This window comes from Macaca nemestrina, chromosome 16 (assembly GCF_043159975.1).
Source record: "Macaca nemestrina isolate mMacNem1 chromosome 16, mMacNem.hap1, whole genome shotgun sequence".
Taxonomy (NCBI): Eukaryota; Metazoa; Chordata; class Mammalia; order Primates; family Cercopithecidae; genus Macaca; species Macaca nemestrina.
Genome location: NC_092140.1, coordinates 82572508 through 82590810, shown reverse-complemented (window position 1 = coordinate 82590810; position 18303 = coordinate 82572508). Strand labels below are relative to the sequence as shown.

Sequence of the window (18303 nt, the reverse complement as noted above, 5' to 3'; positions counted from 1 at the left end):
CAGGCAGACAAACAGAAGGGGTAAGTCTCTCCTCCTATCCTGTGCCAACCAGCTTCCCCCGAGGGTCCCTGATTGGCAAAGAAGATGTGTAGTCAGCAGAGTCCCAGCCCAGCAGAGCAGAATATAGGAAGGTGGATCTGGAACTGAGACAGAACCCCTTCCCAGCCAGCACACAGGGGTGATGTGTGCACACGAGGGCACGAGGATTAAAGTAAGGGAGACAGTTGTCAGTATAATGACATCAGCCACCGTTACTGATCCTTTCCACACGCTGACTCCTTTACTCCTCACACCTATGAGGCAGATGCCATTATCTTAGCACTTTTACAATGCCAAAGCTAATATTTAGAGATGCTAAATAACTTGCAAAAGGCTAGGAAAAGGAGGAGTCAAGATTCACAGCCGGGTCTGTCTGGGTGCTAAGATCCTGCTACAACCACCTGTATTTGTTTTCTAGGGCTGCCGCAGCAAACTACAACAAACTGAGTGGCTTACAAACAGGGAAACTTTTTTATATCACAGTTCTAGAGGCCAGAAGTCCACAATCAAAGTGCTGGCAGCACCAGGCTCCCTCTGAAATCGCTTAGCAGAGAATTTTTCTTTGCCTCTCCCAGTGTCTGGTGGCTCCAGGCATTTCTTGACTCGTAGCTATGTAACTTCAGTCTCTGCCACCTTCTTCACAAGGCCTTCTCCTCTGTGTCTCTCTGTGTTCTCTTTTGTGGCTATGGAACACTTATCATTGGATTTAGGACCCACCTGGGTTATCCAGGATGATCTCGTCTACAGATTCTTAACTTTAAGTTAGAAAAAAGGGGGTGGGGTAAGCACAGGCACAGAAATAATTAATTAATTTAATTAATTAATTAAAAGAAAAAACAAAGACACGTTTTCCAAATAAAGTTGCATTCACAGGTCTGGGGGTAGAATAGGGACATGTGTTTGGCAGCCACGATTCAACCACTGCACCATCATATCACGTAAAACAACTACTGGGCTTTTGAAAATCATTTTCAGCAAAGCCACTTAAAATTAAATCTGTATTCTTATAACATTTTCAGATTCTAAAACAATGTTTTGTGCCATATGTAGAACTTTTAATATTTGATGTTCCTGTCCCTTCAAGCTTTAAGCAGTGACACCTTCTGCAGCTCCTGTCTTCTAAACAGCCATCCTGCATGTCTTCACCTCATCAACTCATGATCTCAGTTCAAATCTCATCTGGAAATATCCTCCCTCCACTCTGGTCCCTCCTTGGCTGCTTTCCTTGGCTTGACTTTCATCAGCACTTGTGTCACGCAGTCCAAGGATTCAGTGGGCACGCCTGGTCCAACAAGTATTATTTAAGATGAGCGTTTCCTCATCCATCGAGTGGAAGGCTCCCAAAGCCTCTAACGTGTGTCCCAAAAGAGTCCACCCTCCTCCCCCAAGTCTCCACTCCACACTCCAGCCTTAGGAAGGAAACTTTCAAATGATGGTTTCTCTCTTTGGTTGAAAGAACGGAATGATCCATTTTGCAACTCACCTGGTTGAGGATGTAGTTTGGAAGTTTACCTACTTTGAAGACACGTGTCTGTGTGTCTGTGTGTGAAGGGTAAAAAGATTTCTCAAAGGGCCGGGCGCGGTGGCTCACGCCTGTAATCCCAGCACTTTGGGAGGCCGAGGCGGGCGGATCACAAGGTCAGGAGATGGAGACCACGGTGAAACCCCGTCTCTACTAAAAATACAAAAAATTAGCCGGGCGCGGTGGCGGGCGCCTGTAGTCCCAGCTACTCAGGAGGCTGAGGCAGGAGAATGGCGTAAACCCAGGAGGCGGAGCTTGCAGTGAGCCGAGATCGCGCCACTGCACTCCAGCCTGGGCGACAGAGCGAGACTCCGTCTCAAAAAAAAAAAAAAAAAAAAAAAAAAAAAAAAAAAAAAAAAAAAAAAAAAAAAGATTTCTCAAAGCAAGCAGACATTAGAGAGAAATGTACATAGTGCTCTTTTGCAAAATAAAATATGTGAGCTGAGGGCCTCTAATGCATTAGGGTTAATGACATATATTTCATATGCCTGATCTGAAAGAATTGAAAAGGTGTCTTTTCTCTCCCATGTAAATATGTCAGAGCCATCGTTATTAGTGTCTGACATATTTGCTAGTGCAGATTTCCAGCATCCCAAGTACTATATCCCTTAGATTTAATTCTGAAGTTCTTAGATTTGGCATCCTGTAAAGAAAGGAGATGAATATTAGAAAGTGAAATTTTAAAACCCATCCAAGGTTTCCTCTAAGTGTCTCAATATTGAAATCATCAATATCTGTTTGAAGTTTAATTTTAAGAAACTATTTCCTGCCTCCACAGACCTACATATTGATGTTACTGCATTGTTCTTCCCTCTTTTCCTACAAAATTCTCGGAAACATGTTTTTCTTCAGGCAAGGTATGTATTTGGCAGTCATCAAGAAATTTCCTCGGCCTTTCATTTCTTTTTATCAAGCTCTTCCTCATAAAATGTGGGTTCACATTTTACTTTTTTTTTTTTTCAGGGAGTAGATGAAAACACCGAATAGATTATTTCAGACGTACTTTCTCTCCCCTTCCCTATGACCAGGAAAAGACAAAACGCTGCCTCTTCTTTCATTTTTCTTCTTGGTATATTGATGGAGCTGTCATTATGCCCTCAACACCTCATCTGAAGTAATATGGGACAATAAGAGGTATTATTGTATGCCAGCTATTATTCTACCCAGGGGCGTTACTCCGTAACAGTGCATATTTGAGGTTTGAACAGGGAAAGATAAAGGTGTGCAAGGGACTCGCAAAGAGGAGAGCTTTTCTGGGATGGCGAATCCTAGCCAACAGGTAACCATGGCTCCAAAGGTGCCCCGCTTCCATACTCAAAGACAGGGCACCTCCCATGCTCCACCAATATATTTCCCTGAGATGTTCATTCATAATGGAAGCTGTGAACTCCATAGTTTATTGAAAGTAGGACAGGACATTTTTCTAGTTCAGTTTTCTAGATTAGCTCTCTGGCTCTCATCTTCTCCCTGGAGGAAGCGAATTCTCATGCAGAATCACAACTCTCTACAAGCAAGTTTACATTCAGCCTCACTTCTTTCAGGGGCAGCCGCTTCCCAAGACTTCACAGTCATCATGTAGTTCATCCAAGAGGTGAGTTTCCAGGGGGAAGGTGGAATTCCCAGTTCTGTTTTTGTTAACTGCCTGGGTTTTTCTGCTCACAACCTAGCAACCTCTTTTACAGCAAGTCTCTTGTCTACAGCTCCAGCCACACCAATCTGACCCTGCTATGGCTAAGGACAAGGTGTGTGCATGGGTAATTTGGGAATTCTGTGACTTGCTGGTGCAAGGAAGCAGAAAAATGGGAAAGAGAAAGAAAGAGATTAACTATTCTCTGTTTCTCAACCAGACCAAGGTTTGCTCCTTATGTTTTCACCACCTGAAATGCCTTTGTCTTCTCCACCTGGGGAAGTCTTATCACCCTTCAGGGACGACCAACAAATGTCTGTTGAGAGACTTAATGAGAGTAAGAGGAGTAAGCCTCCAGTTTTTAGAGAATCTTAGATGTTCAGAAAAAAGACAGGAGGATGTGGGTGGATAATTGCTGGCAGGAAAGGACATAGTGTTGCGGCAGAAGGTTTCATGTAAGCATTTGTTACACGTGAGAGATTCTGAGTTTTTTTCTATGAGTATCTCTGAGGAGACACACAGAGAGAAGAAGACCAAGGCAGAGATTAAAGTGATGCGTCTACATACCAAGGAACACCAAGGATTCCCAGCAGCCTCCAGAAGCCGGGGGAGGCCTGGAACAGAGTGTCCCTCAGAGCCTTCAGAAGAAATCAACCTCCACACCCCAATTTCAAACTTCTGGCCTCCGAAACTAGGACAGAGTCAATTTCTGTCATTTTAAGCCACTAAGTTTGTAGAAATCTGCCACAGTAGCCCTAGCAAACTCATACAGATTTTTGCCTAGATGGTGCAGAAGTGTCTGGTTTAATGAGTCCCAAAGGATGTGGGGTCACTCATATGACCCCTAACTGATTTAATAAAAAATTTTGACACATATGTATTGAAGACCTATTATGGACTAGTCTGTATTCTCTTGCTGCTTTTAGTCAAATGAAAGCTATAAACCAATAACCATGCTAGTAGATCACTAATTCCAATGGAGATGAGTGCTCTGAAGGAAAGGAACGGGTTCTCAGAGAGTATACAGTGAAGAAGGCCAACGCTGAGTGAGGAGTCAGCAGGATTTCTCCGAGGAAGTCACTGCAAATGATCAGGCTTCAGGGAGGCCCGGCCTGTAGCCCTTTTCTTTTTGTTAGGCATTGCATGTGACAGGGGTGCTTTTCCGGTCAAAGTCAAGGCACTTTTATGTGCTTTGAATATTATTATGTCAGCTTCCTGCTACCATGGTGATTTACTAAACAGAGTCTGGGATTTACTAGTCTGAGTAACAGGCGATGGAAGCAGGTTCACTCTTTCAACCAGTAGATCCAGTCTTCTGCATCTGCCTCTTCCCTCAACGGTCAGTATTTTCCTGGGATATTCAGAGATGTGACGGCGGCGGGGAGTGGAGTTCCACATTCAGGAAAATTTTAGAAAACCTATCTGTCTTAGTGCTTTTGTGTTGCTCTAAAGGAATACCTCAGCCTGGGTGGTTTATAAAGGAAAGAGGTATATTTGGCTCACGGTTCTTCAGGCTGTACAAGAAGCATAGTGTCAGCATCTGCTTTTGGTGAGGGCTGCAGGAAGCTTCCACTCATGACAGAAGGCAAGGGGAGCTGCCATGCAGAGATCACATAGGGGAAAGAGAGGCGGCAAGGAAGGAGGTGCCAGACTGTTTAACAAATAGAGCTCATGGGAACTCTAAGAGCAAGGACATATTCAGTCCCACAAGGTGGGTACCAAGCCATTCATGAAGGATCCACCCCCATGACCCAAAAAGGCCCACCTCCAATGCCGCAGACCAAATTTCAACATGAGATCGGGAGGAGACAAACATCAAAAGATGCCAGTATCTTAAACGAAAAGAGATGGGTTTCTTTTCTACAGGGCCTCCTGTCGTTTCTAATATGCTGATTTACACTGTGGGTCTCCACATGGGTGATGCCACCCACAACTTTCCCCAGATCTTTGGACCTGGAATCTGTTTATCAAAGATCAGTTCACGGAACTGGCATCTTGTGAAACACATTTTGAGGAACTCAGTATCAGAGCCACTGTGGATTTGTACACACGATTGACTTAATTTTTTTCTTTTTCTCTTTCATCCAGGCTGCCTTCCGGCAACCCCGAGAACAGAGTTGGACAGTCCATCCCTGGGAGACCCTGTCCCAGAACATCTAGACTCCCAGGTTGGTCCTCTTTGGAACATGAGAGGATGTGGTTACATTTGCAATTGAAAGACATCATCTAGGGGGTAAATGTGAAAGGAAAGGTCCAGGAAGGACCAGGGCAGAGGGCTCCCCTATAATTCTCTGATGTTCATTCCTTTGAACACCCTTAGCCATGTAGACACATTTGCAAGGAGAGAGTTTGCAAAGCCATTAATAGAAACAAAAGTAGTAAGGAAGATCTGATGTGACTCAACATGCTGTTCACATAAGAGAAACTAATCTCCAGGCAGAATGGCCTGTAACTGATGCCTGTGTTCTGTTATTGAAAGCCTCTTGGCATTGCTTTGTTGCATTCTGGAATACACAATTACAAGCACTGAAATTAAAGAAGCAAAAAACATTAACCAATTCCATAACTATAACAATAGACACAAAATATTATACACGCTAGATTCATGTCAGTTCTCAAAACAGTCTTAACTGTCCTCATTTCTGTACACACTTCACCAATGACTCACTTTTACACTCTGACAAGTCACATGACTTCCTTGCACTGTATTTTCTGCATTTACAGATGGGATAAAAAACAACTTTAATGCTGTTGTATGTTCAAGGAACCTAACCACAAAGTACTGTGAATTCCTTGTATAAATGGTACTGTGCAGAAACAAGCCAGTTTAAAACCAAAACTAAACCAAAAGAAGCATTAGCCAAGTCAGGAGTACCCCCAAAATTCAGAGATTACTGCAACTTATTGCATTAAAGTCTGGGCAACGTGTCTTCAGAGAGAACATGCTACTTGTTTAGGGGTAGTTTGGCATAGGCAGGAAGGTATGGATTTAAGATTTAAATCTTGGATCTGCAAGTGATGGTTGCACAAATATATGTGACTTTGGGCAACTCACACTTATGAAATGGAGACAAAGACAGCTACCTTACAGGGTATTTGTAAGAAATACAGAGAAACATGAAGAATACTTAGAACATAGCAGATGCCCAAGAAAGACATCCTCTGTATTTTCTGCATCCTATTTTCAGGTTAATCCTGCTCCACTCCCCTGCCCCATTAACTCAAGACTTCATATTGATGGAGAAGTCAGCAGAGCAGCCAAGAGCATCAGCAGCTGCCCATTAGCCTTTACCCACTGCATGGTTCATTCATTCATTCATTCATTCATTCATTCAACAAGTATTTCTCAAGCTTCTCCCACACGGCAGGCACTAGAGCTGATCCCCTGCAGCTTTTCAGCATTACCAGTATCCACTGCTAACCAGATCTGCTTGACCCCTCGAGTTCGCCTTTCTTCACTGGTTCCAGTGAAGAAACCCTGAGCCTCCCCCAGTCTATCTTGGACAGTTGTGCAAATCGAGCATTACAGAACTCATGGAGCAGCATCCACGTCACAGCGCTTCCTTCTTGCTCGTCCTCCCTGCCTACATGCACCTAGGGAATCTTTCTGAGGTTATGCTAAGCAAAGTGAATACAGTAAAATCCAAGAATTAGATTGAAGACCGAGTGAGGGGAGTAAAGGCTTCCTCCCCTCATTGAGGACAGCATCTGGCTAGGAAGTCATGGGCCTCGTTAACATTATTAATCACTCTGATGCCAACATGGTTGTATTTTTATTTGATTTTCAAGGGGATCTTGTAGAAAAAGGTTATCTCCTTTTTACCAATGAAGAAGCAAGATCCAGAGGAATTAAACCATTTGACTGTGGTCACAAAGCCAGTGGGTGTCTGCACTAAGACCAAAATTCAGTTCTCCTGACCCCCAGGCCTGTTTCCTCACAGGCTGGTGGCCCAGCCGTGCTGTCCAATAGAATTATCTGTGTGATGGAATGTTCTAGATCTGTGCCAGCTAATGCAGTAGCCACCCAGCTCAATGTGCCTGTTGAGTACTTGAAATGTGGCTAGTGTAACTGAGGACTAACATTTTTTTTAAGTTTTATGTAATTTTAATGAATTTAAATTTAAATAGCCGCATGTGACTAGTGGCTACTATACTGGGCAATGCAGATAGGACCTTAATGCTAAACCTAAGCTGCACAGAGAGGGCTTCCGGACCAGTCACTCCTGCCTTTCTGTAGTTACCTTCCCCCAGAGCCAACCCTTCTCCATCCCAAGCCCCAGGCCCACATGCAGCCATTTGTAAATAATCACTGAGTGTCCCCAGAAAACTTGAAGAGGGAGCTAACTCTAGATAGGGTCAGAGCCCATAGGCTGCCCATAGGGTCTGTTGAGGGCTAGGACCAAAAAGGCCAGCCCACCCAGAGATGACTCCCACCTCCTATGGGGCCTCAATTTTCCCTATCTGCCCCAGTACCTCCAGGTCATGGCTTGGAAGGCAACAGCAAATTTGTCACCATGAAGCCATTATCAAGCTCAGAACTTAATTATCTGATCAGCCACCTCCCTGGGTCCTAAGGGAGCAGACCCTAGGAATGAGAGGCAGTCTTTGAGAGAGAAAGAGAAAGAAACATGGCATTGACTGAAACAGAAGCACAGATGAGAGGCCCCCAGTAGAGGCCAGTCCAAGGTCTTATTTTATTTGACCAATACTAACTGTGGGAAAAAAAAATGTTTAAATTCACTGGATATCCAAAATTTAAACACAGTGAAAATCTCCTATAAACTCATTTCCCCACTCCTGGAGCCTTGGGCTATCTAGTAACGTCCAGTTCCATTAGCATCCACAGTATTCATCTCGCAGAGCAGTAGCAGCTGCTCTGTTGAGATGGTGAGGAGCTATTTCTGCACAGCCCCCACCACTGGTCCCCTGTAACATCCTTCTTTACTCACTCATCTGACCTGACTGGCATCTGCAGGCATTTGGAGCTGTCATCCTAGCACAGGGGGACAGACTTGGGCAAGGTGTCTCTGTGAGGGGCTGGGATAACAGCACAGAACTACCTGTGTGTCTGGAGGCCCAGGACGTGCTGTGGGGGAGATGGTAGAGAAAGGGGGTGCTGAAATGGAGTGAGGAATAGAGGGAGAGAGTTGTAACACACTACAATGTGACGGGACCACCTCCATACTCCACCTCCTACCTGACTTGCATTGATAACTGCCAGATGTTTCTTGGAACATCTTGATCTCCAGCCCCCAAACCCTTTTCTTCTACTTTCTTCCAGTACTTAGAACAATGCCAACCACATAGAAAGAACTCAAGAAGTGTGAATTGTTCACAATAAAATGTACTCAATTCAGAATGCCTCCATCAGACTCCCCCGGCTATTGCTTCAACTTGTCACTCTCCCCGCTGAACGCTTCTGTATTCTCCCTCCTTCTTAAGCTCACACTGAATCTCTGCTGTCATGTCCCAGTGAGATAGGTTTTTTAATTCCAGGCCTCCACCCAAGTGGCTGGCTGACCCAGCCAAATGCTGGCACAACGTGGGATGCAATTCGCTCACTGTCTCTCAGCATGGTCCTGGAAGCTGAGTCAAAATTATTATCCAAACCATAGCCTGGCATATGGCTTTAACACTTTTTCTTTCCTTCCTTTTGTCATTCAGTCTGTTCACTTGAGATATTCTCCATGCCAGTGAGGCAGAGAGCAGGGAATTGGGGAAGGTCCCTAGGCCATAAGGTCCTCTAAAAGAAGAACTGCATTTTCTTCTTTTGCAGTCCTAGCATCTAGCAGGGTCCGTGGCACAGAGGACGGGTTCTCATGTAGACACAAGTGTGGCTAGAAGAAACAATTTGATTAACAGAGGCAAGCAGGAGAGAAAGGACCACTAGACTAAGGATGAGTTCAGGACACAGGTTCAAAGCACAGCTGTGTATTTTCCTACCTGTGTTAGCTAATTCACTAATCTGAGCTTCTCTTTTCTGATCTATGAAAAATAATTAATAATATAAATGCTGTTATTGACTGCTACAATCTTTAGGCAGTCAGACGACACTTGGCTGCAAAAAAGCATAAAAATTTTAGGAACAATGACTCATGATCTCAATCCTAGAAACTCATTTTAAGGAAGTAATTCAGCAGAAACAAACCCATTCTGTACATGAAGAAGTTTATTCGAACTCTATTCAATAGCAAAATACCTAACATTACCTAACTAGCCACAATAAGGAAATAATTAGTCACAAATAATATTTAAACATGACGGGATATTTTTCAACAATAAAAAATGAATGTTTCTGAAGACTAAACACAGAATCTCCTATCCCCCTCAGTGCTGCTAGAGCGTTCCTTTAAGAACCAAATCTGTTCCTGTTGCTGCCCTTATCAAAGTTATTCAATGGTTAAAAATTTAGTAGGTAGGGCATGGTGGCTCATGCCTGTAATCCTAGCATTTTAGGAGGTTAAGGTGGGAGGTTTGCTTGAGGCCAAAAGTTCAAGACCAGCCTGGGCAACATAGCAAGACTCTTGTCTCTGTAAAAAATAAGATCAATTAAATTAGCCAGGTATGGTTGTGCTCACCTGCAGTCCTAGCTATTTAGGAGGCTGAGGTGGGAGGATTGCTTGAGCCCAGGAGTTTGAGGCTGCAGTGAGTTACGATTGTGCCACTGCACTCCAGCCTAGGTGTTAGAGCAATATTATGTCTCAAAAAAAAAAAAAAAAAAAAACTTACAAGTGGGATTGCTGGGTCATATGGTAAGTATATGAATATATATAGGAAACTGCCAAACTGTTTTCCAAAGTGGGTGTACTATTTTGTTTTCCCAGTAGCAGTATATGAGAGCCCAAGTTCCTCTCTGCCCTTTCCAGCATTTGTTATGGTCAGTCTTTGTAATTTTAGCCATGCTAATAGGTATGTACTAGTCTCCTATTGTAGTTTCAATTTGCATTTCTTGATGACTAATGATATTGGACTAACTGTTCATGTGCTTATTGGATATTTGTATAGTTATTTACTCAAGAGAAATAAAAACTCATGGCAAAAGGATTTCACATCCACATACCAAAATAATTTGTACATGAATGATCAGAGTAACTTTAGAATAGTCCAAAACTGGAACTTCCAATAGCCATCAACAGATGAATGGAAAAACCAATTGTGATGTACAACAGAATACTACTCAGCAATAAAAAGGAATGAACTTCTGACACATCCAAGAATATGGATGGATTTCCAAAACATTATACTGAGTAAAAGCAGCCAGATATAAAAGAGAACATACTGTGCGATTCTATTGATATGAAACTCTAGAATGAGCAGAATTAATCTATTGTGATGGAAAGCAGACAAGTGGTTGTCCAGAGTTGGGAGTTAGGCAAAGTGTTACCTAGAAAGGGGCTCAAGAAATTTTGGAGGAGATAGGAATGTTCTATATCTTATTTCGGACAATAGCCACACAGGTAAATGTGTCTATCAAAACTCATCAAGTTGCACACTTAAAACAAGTGCATTTTATTGCCTGTAAAAATAACTCAATGAAGTTAATTTGAAACAAATAGTCAGTTGTTTCTCATTACTTTAGAATAAAGTTTTAAAAAGTTAGTATGATATACAAGTTCTTCAATGATTTGATCCTTTCTATCTCTCCGACTTTTTCTTTCTAGGCCTCCACCTTTTTTGCTCCTGTCATACTCTAATGCCTACTCCCTTCCTGTCATCACACTTTCTCATGTCTCTATATCTTTATAAATGCAATTCCCACTTCCTGGAATCTGAACCCTACCCCCTGACTCCTTGTAATTTGACTCACTCCCACTCATCCTTCAAGATCAACTCAAGACTGCCTGGACTTTTTTCCGAGGCTAGATCCAGCACCTCTCTTGGGTGTCCACAGACCATCCTGTACAGACCTCTAGTCTGATGTTTTCACACTCTGGTATCAAAGTTAATATTCTTGCTTAGGCTCTGAGCATCTTGAAACCAAGGTCTGTCTATGTTCTTAATTCCTAGCACAAAGTTTGGTACATGTTGCTTAGTATGTGTTGAATGGATAGATGAATGACTGAATGAATGAACTAATGCCCTGTCTACTCAGAAGGATATGATGAGAATCAAGTGACATAAGGGTGTGACTCCCTGCACTCTATTATTTGGGTGTTTGATTTGGCTCCATAATATAGTGGTGTGGCCAAGACTATGCCCTCTAAACCTCCACCTCCATCCCCAGGTACAGCCAGTAAAGAGAACTTTGCAAATTCCTATCTTGGAATCACGATGACAAACCCTCCAAGATGGCAGGAGCCTCTGAGCACCTTGAGAGTCAATCAAGAGAAGCTGGTCTCAGCAGACTCACCTCACTGCCAGGAGGTGGCTGCACACTCTCTGTAGGGTATCTCACCTCAAACCACAGCTCTGCAATCCTACAGTATCTTTCACCATCCTATATAGCATTTGTTAATTGAATTCTGTAATCTAATTGCATTTGCATTTCTAAGCACACTTGTTTTCATAGAATGTACACTCTTTAGCTCCTGAAGATTCTGACAAGTGCCTGTCCAGGCAGATACGAGGTAGCGTTGCCCTCACTCTCAGACACTCCCCTGTCCATTACTTAACCACGTGGAGTTGGAGTAGCCACTTTCCATGATTATGATCCATTTTCTTCACCCTTGTTGGAGCTTTCACAAGAATTAGCAGGAACTCTGCACACCCTCCTCCCTGTCACTACCTCACCACTTCACCAACATGCCCCCAGGCTCCAGTTCCATCCCATCAATGCCACTTCTGGCACATATGCCCAGTGGATCCATCCAGTGACAATCACCTGCATGCCATTTTCTTGAATGAAAGGAATGAAAGCATTTTCTACTCTATCATCATTCCTTGACCTTCACCTGCTTTGGTTTTTAAAGCTTTTTTTCTTCTGCATTAGCTGGAGTTCATTAGAGAGCTGTCCAGCCTCCATTCCTGGAGTTGGTCATTGATGGCCTTTTTTATTGTCTGCCACTGAAGGGTAATCTGGTCAAATGATCTTCAGTGAAGAACATTCAACAAATCAGTGCTCAAAGGCAAGTGGGTGAATCTTTGGAGGAGAGACTGGGGAAGACCAATGAGAGGGGAGAATTAGTGGTTAAATCTACAGTAAGGTTTCAAATTCTTTTTTCAAGTTTAGGGGAAGGATTCCTCTGTTAATTCATTTATTCATTGTTACAGTCTGGGGAGACCTACAGCCTCCCAGAAAACAGCTAAATTAGCCTCTTCTCTAATGTAGGCCCAGTGCTCCAGCTCTATCAGGGATTCCAAAGTCCCTCAACACCACCCCTGGGCTTACCCTGGAGAGTAATGTTTTCCAGGCATTCACATCCACCGAGACCTTAAATATGGTTCTTCTGGGAGAGGGCCAGGAGACGGAATGGCCATTATCAGCAATCTGCTCTCTGCAGAGTCTGAGCCATGTGAACAAACAACCTCACACACTAGTGGGGAGAGAAGGGACTGGAATGTTCACTCCTATTTTCCTAAAATATCCAGTGAACCATGAACCTAAACTCTACACCTGAGGCAAACTGGGAGTTGCTATTTTAACAAAGCACAGCTTAGAAAACAATTCACACATGTTCTGTGACTTGGGCCAGCCCCAGAGAGATTCCTGGCAGCATTGCACGGGTGACTAATATTCACAGCCTCTCTGAGGGTGAAGGGTACGCTATTCACCTGTCTGCCACCGTTCACTTCAACATGCTTTGCCATGTGGGATCTCAGAGGAGTCTTTCTGGGAGTTTTAAATATCTTTTCAATGGGGCTTTTAAGATACTGTTGTCTGATCTAGGCTCGCTCCACTTAGTCTATTGGCATATCTCTTACACGAGAGGACAAGAGAGTGATGAAAAATGAGACAGGAAATGCACCCATTTATTTCGCAAACATCTGTGGAACTCCTCCCTCTGTGTTGGGCCATTGGGGAATATCAAGATGACTCAGCCACAGTTGAAGGAGGGCAGATAGGAAAACAAATCATTAAAATAATATAGTCAAATGCTGAATAAGGTTTGTACCAAGGGCTGTGGGAACACAAAGAAGGGATCATTAATTTTGTCAGAGGCAGTCAAGGAAGACTTTGTAGAGAGTGACCTCTGAGTTGTACCTTAACAGCTGTGTTGGAAAGTTCAGGTGAGAGAGGAAAGGAATGGTATTCAAGACAGAGGGAACAGCAGCTGCAAAGATGTGAAAGCTTGAAGACCCCTGAGAACTTTGCTGAGTTTGGGTCACAGGTTACACGGGAGCAAATGGGGCAGATATCATGGGTTGGGGTCAGATATGAAGGCATGTGTTCATGTTAAGGGGTCCAGACTTAATTCATTGGGCAACTGAGAAACAACAGAGGACTTGGAGCATAGGTGTGAAACATCAGATTTTAGAAAGACGTATCAGTAGATAACCACTATATTTCAGGCTTTAGTGATTCCTCACTTGGTCCATGGTACAAGCCTCCATGTCACACTTTGCTTGCTGCCTTGTATATCTGCTGAGCTAAGGCATTTTTTCGTAACCTTATGTTAAAAGGGTCATTATTCTCACTGTACAGTTGGCAAAAGAGAATCTCAGGGAGCTTAAAAACAATACCATTTGGCAAAGTCAAAGATTCACACCGAAGTCTGTTGGATCGCCAAGTCTGTGTTTCATTATACTGAATTAGAAGATAATAGCAACGAGAAAGAAAAAGATGGTGATTTGCAGCTCCAGCTGCACATTAGTTTCTCCTTGGGAGCTTTTTAAAATCATGATGTCCAGGCTGCACCCTAGACTGATTAAACCAGAATATGTAGCAGTGGAACCCAAACATCGGGATTTGCTTAAAGCTCCTCAGGCGACTTTAGTGTGCAGCCAAGTTTGAGAATCAATAAGAGATGTTGCAAAGGAAGACTTGGTAATAATTGGCTAGCAAATGGGAAGACTGAGAGAGAAGGAGGAAAGAGGTGACTTTAAGATTTTTAACTCGGATGAAGGCAGAAAGGGATGTGAGTGGGGAAATGAGGAGTTCATTCTCATAGTCATTTACTTTGCCATCATAGTGTGACATCCAGGTGGAAATACCCAATAGATGCCTTGGCAAAGTGAGCCAGGGGCTTCAGAGGAGTCAAGGCTATAGCAAGGCCAACACCTCATCCAGTGGTATGCTGACGGCAGCTCACACCAGCTCCAGGGAGGTAACTATTAAATGTTCTGAAATTTTGTAAGCCAGTTGTTAACACAGCCATTAATAAAAATTAAATCAAAAGAATTAAATGAATTAAATAAATTATATTTTTGAAAGTGTAATAAACTCTCAAAACTCATTACTTCTAATTATAACACTGTAGTATTGCCTGTACTCTTGAAGTTGTTTATGTATACTTTATCTGTGTAGTGGGAAAGCCATATAATGGTAGCTTACCATGGGGCATCTTTGCCAGTTTTCATGATATAAATACTCCTTACCATGTAAGGAGTATTTATATCATGAAAACTGGCAAATACTACAAAATAGGGCCCCCATCATCTCCTACAAAGAGCCAGTTGTTAAAACATTTACCAGAGATGCCAGCATATGAGTATGCATGGGGAACCTCATCAAGATAAAACAAAGACAATAAGAGACAAGTTAAACTTCATAGATGGGGGTGGCGGGTGGTGTAAAGAAAAAAAAAAAAGACTCCACACATGGGGGAAAAAAAAATCTGATGCTAGAAACAGTTTTCCCCTTGACTAATATTTCCCAAAACACAAGCTTTTGCGATACTTAGGTCCTTTGGGATTGCTACTATTCCAAATAAACCTGTTTTATTTAGCTCCATGAATAAGGCCCTTCTAGCCAGAGAAGATATATTTTATATGCACACATAAAAATACTCTGTGTTTATGTAACACTTTCCTTTTAAGGACTCACAGCAATTCCACATGCTCTCTTTATTCTTATGAACACCCTGGGGAGGTAACTAGGTGGTAGAGGAAATAGGAAGGAATGAACAAAAAAATAGTTGAATTAGAAATCATGGCATTGCCTTGCCTCAGTACCGTAAACAAGCTTTTCCTCCCAGCGTAGGAAAGCCTAACTTCAGGACTATGAAGTGTCTTGCTCAAGAAGGTTCTAGAATTGGACTCCCATCACTGGCATTTTTCCATTGTCATGGCCTAGAAGCAGGGAAAACCTCCCATTATCTCCCTTCTCTTTGCATTCCCTTGCTTTTTTGGCTTTAGCCCCTAACTTGGGCCAGAGCTGGAGTTTGCAGTCCAAGCCCATCTGACTCCACAGTCTCTGCGAGGTCACCAAAGGGCCAGCAGCAGGAAAGGAGACGGGCCTGCCAAGGAGCAGCAGGGACCTATGTTAGGGCTTGTTCCCATGTGACTCCAGTGGTCCCTGATGATCATTCCTGGGCTCCTCGCCAGTGAGACCACTGTCCCCTCTGCACCTGCTGCACCGTCCCCCTGGGGATCCAAATGGCCTCTCTGAATGTGCTTGGCAATTCCTCCTGAGGCTCTGGACAATTTCAAATCGGTCCTTTGGAATACAAGTCAGCTTAACTTTAATGCTTGGTATCCTCCCCATTTACCCAGGATTTGTCCGTGCTGCAGAGCTGACACAGCTGCTGATAACGAAAGTTGGGGGAAAGAATTAACTGGGGTGTGTGTACGTGTGTGTATTTGTGTGTACATATGCACGCATTTGCATATATGTGTGTCAAAAACAGTCAAACAGAAAGGCAAAGGGGCAGAAACAAAGAAACAGAGGCAGAAAAACAGAGAAGGCAAGAGTTACGGAGGCTGTGGGAATTCCTGAACCAAGACAATCTCTTACTCACAGTGGTTTTGTTTCTAAGAAGTTCATTGTTCATTTTTAACTGCTAGAACAGTAGACTTTCAAGTGAAAAATACCCTGGGCTCCACCCAAGCCAGCCCCTCATGTTGTGTGGTTGTGTGCTCCCCTTGACAACCTCTCTGAAGACAACCCTCAGTGGGAGACTATTGCAAACAGCAGTGCCTTCAGGAGCACTTATCTCTGGCCAAATATTGATGTAGGATTTTTCTTCTTGGTCACTTTACAAGCCCTGGGCCTCACTCAGCCACGCTGGTGTTCCCCAGCACACCTGGGTTATACCTTGTACCCGCATTCGGTGATTCCCAAGCTCTTATACCACACCCAGGAAGAATGAAGACACATTGGACATTAAAGGGTGAGGAGGGCAGAGAATAATTTTATTGAATGATGAAAACGGCTTTCAGCAGAGAGAGGACACGGGGTTGGTCCCCCTACCCAAAGGCAGGAACATTCCTCATGTGGCTGGGCTAGGGCCTTTTATGGTCATAGGGTTTTATGGACTCAGAATGGGGAGTGTGTGCTGATTGGTTTGTGAGTATGCAAAAAAGGTTAAAGCAAAGACATCACTCAAAGGTGGGCACAACGGTATAGAAAACCAATTAGGAAAGAGTAGGTATATGTAAAATAGGTGAAGGGCGAGGATCAATCAGAGGAAAGCATGCCAAATATAAATTCTCAATCTGGATCAAGGATTTCACTTGCAGCTTGGCTTTCAGGCTTTAAACTCTTCAGCTTGGAGGTAAGCTTCACCAGGGACCACCCCTATCTGCCTAGGCATTTGGCTGCCCCCGTTGCTATCAATATCACTGCATACTCAGATTGCCAGACCCAGCCAAGCCTGAAGAAGACTCACCCCCACTCGCACCTCCAATCTCAACGAGGCTTCTTAATTGCCACAAAAATGGTCTCAGCTGTCCTGCTGCTTTCCTCAGCAAGTGGGGGAGTTCTGAGGTGCTTCCTAAAGGCCCTCAGACTGAGCTTGAGTGCCTTTGAAGCAGTCAGGGATCCACACTGGACAACTAAAACAAACAAGTCAATTAAGTGGAAAGTCACTCCCTTGGGAGGCAGGAGACAGGCTGTAATCTCCATAATCCCATCTAACTTCAGTGGGTCTGTGCTCTTCTCTGAGATGCCAGGTTGTGAGTAGTCACAGTCTTTCACTCCACAATCAATGACTGAGCCCCTGCTGAATGGCAAGGACTGCCCTGGGCACTGAGGACTCAATGGCTATAAAAACAAAAAGCAAAACGACCAACATGGACCCAGGCATAGTGGGCTTATAGGAGATGCTCTCTGATGTCCCTTCTCATCTAATATTCTCTAAATAATTCCTAAGTGGCAGGAGGGCTTCCCTACATCTCCCCAGCTAATGAATTCAGCCCCTACTTGAGTAAGAGATCAGTGTTTTCTTTACATTTGAGTTCTCAAACTTAACTACTTTGCACTTGCAGTGTGGGTGTCTGAAATGTTAATTGAGCCTCACCACAGCCCCTGGAGAGAGGTAAGTGTTGCAACATCTGCCACAATTTAAAACACTTACTCAGGTGCCTGTCTGCTCAGGGTACCCTATGCGCTAAGTCAAAGAGGCCAGCTGTCCAGAAGCTGCCAGAAACCCTGGAACTCGCCCACACAAAGGACAAACAAGCAGCTGAGCAAATTCTGATAGAATGGTACTGTCAAGCAAATAAAGAGAATGCAAATGAGGAACTGGTGAAGAGGCCACCCTTTGAGAAGATGGAGGTGAGAGGGGAAGGAGAGGAGTTAGTACACGCCAGGCAACGGAGTGGGGCTAATCACTCACTCTGTCTCTCTCCATCAGTCCGGGCTTGCCAGGGCTTTGAATGGCAGAGAAAAGAGAGTGGAGAGAACTGGGATGGGGGGACACAGGGCCCTGGCCCTCAGTGACTGCTCCCCAAAGGTATTAATTAGATATCTCTGCAAAACAGCAAAACCAGAGTAAAACCTCCCCCAGGACTTCACTCACACAATGACCAAGCTCTTTCACCAAGCCCTCCTGGGTCCCTCCCTCCCCACTTTTACATCTTACATAAGGAGGCTTCTATTGTGCTAATATCCAAGGAAAAAAGTGACTAAGGGTGAGTGTGCGACTAAGGAAAATAAAGAAGGAAGAGAGCCTCCAAGGCTTGCCCCCACCCCCAAGTTTCTTGGCTCACTCCACGATTCCGTCAGTTCGCAGGCTCTGACATAAAAGGCAGGAAGCTACACACGCTAAACAAAGCTCCTTAGATGTCAGGAAATTAA

General features: G+C 43.8%; 2 long non-coding RNA genes across 2 annotated transcripts; both read left to right on the top strand.

The window, feature by feature from the left end:
* Positions 1-2111: 2111 nt before the first annotated feature.
* On the top strand, positions 2112-2720 carry LOC139359115 (uncharacterized). Its single transcript, XR_011614828.1, has 2 exons — positions 2112-2418; positions 2525-2720. It is a non-coding gene; the product is annotated as an uncharacterized lncRNA (long non-coding RNA).
* A 1440-nt stretch (positions 2721-4160) lies between these two features.
* LOC105491706 (uncharacterized) lies at positions 4161-14427 on the top strand. The gene is made up of 3 exons (XR_011614827.1): positions 4161-4527; positions 5277-5356; positions 14258-14427. It is a non-coding gene; the product is annotated as an uncharacterized lncRNA (long non-coding RNA).
* The last annotated feature ends 3876 nt before the right edge of the window (positions 14428-18303 follow it).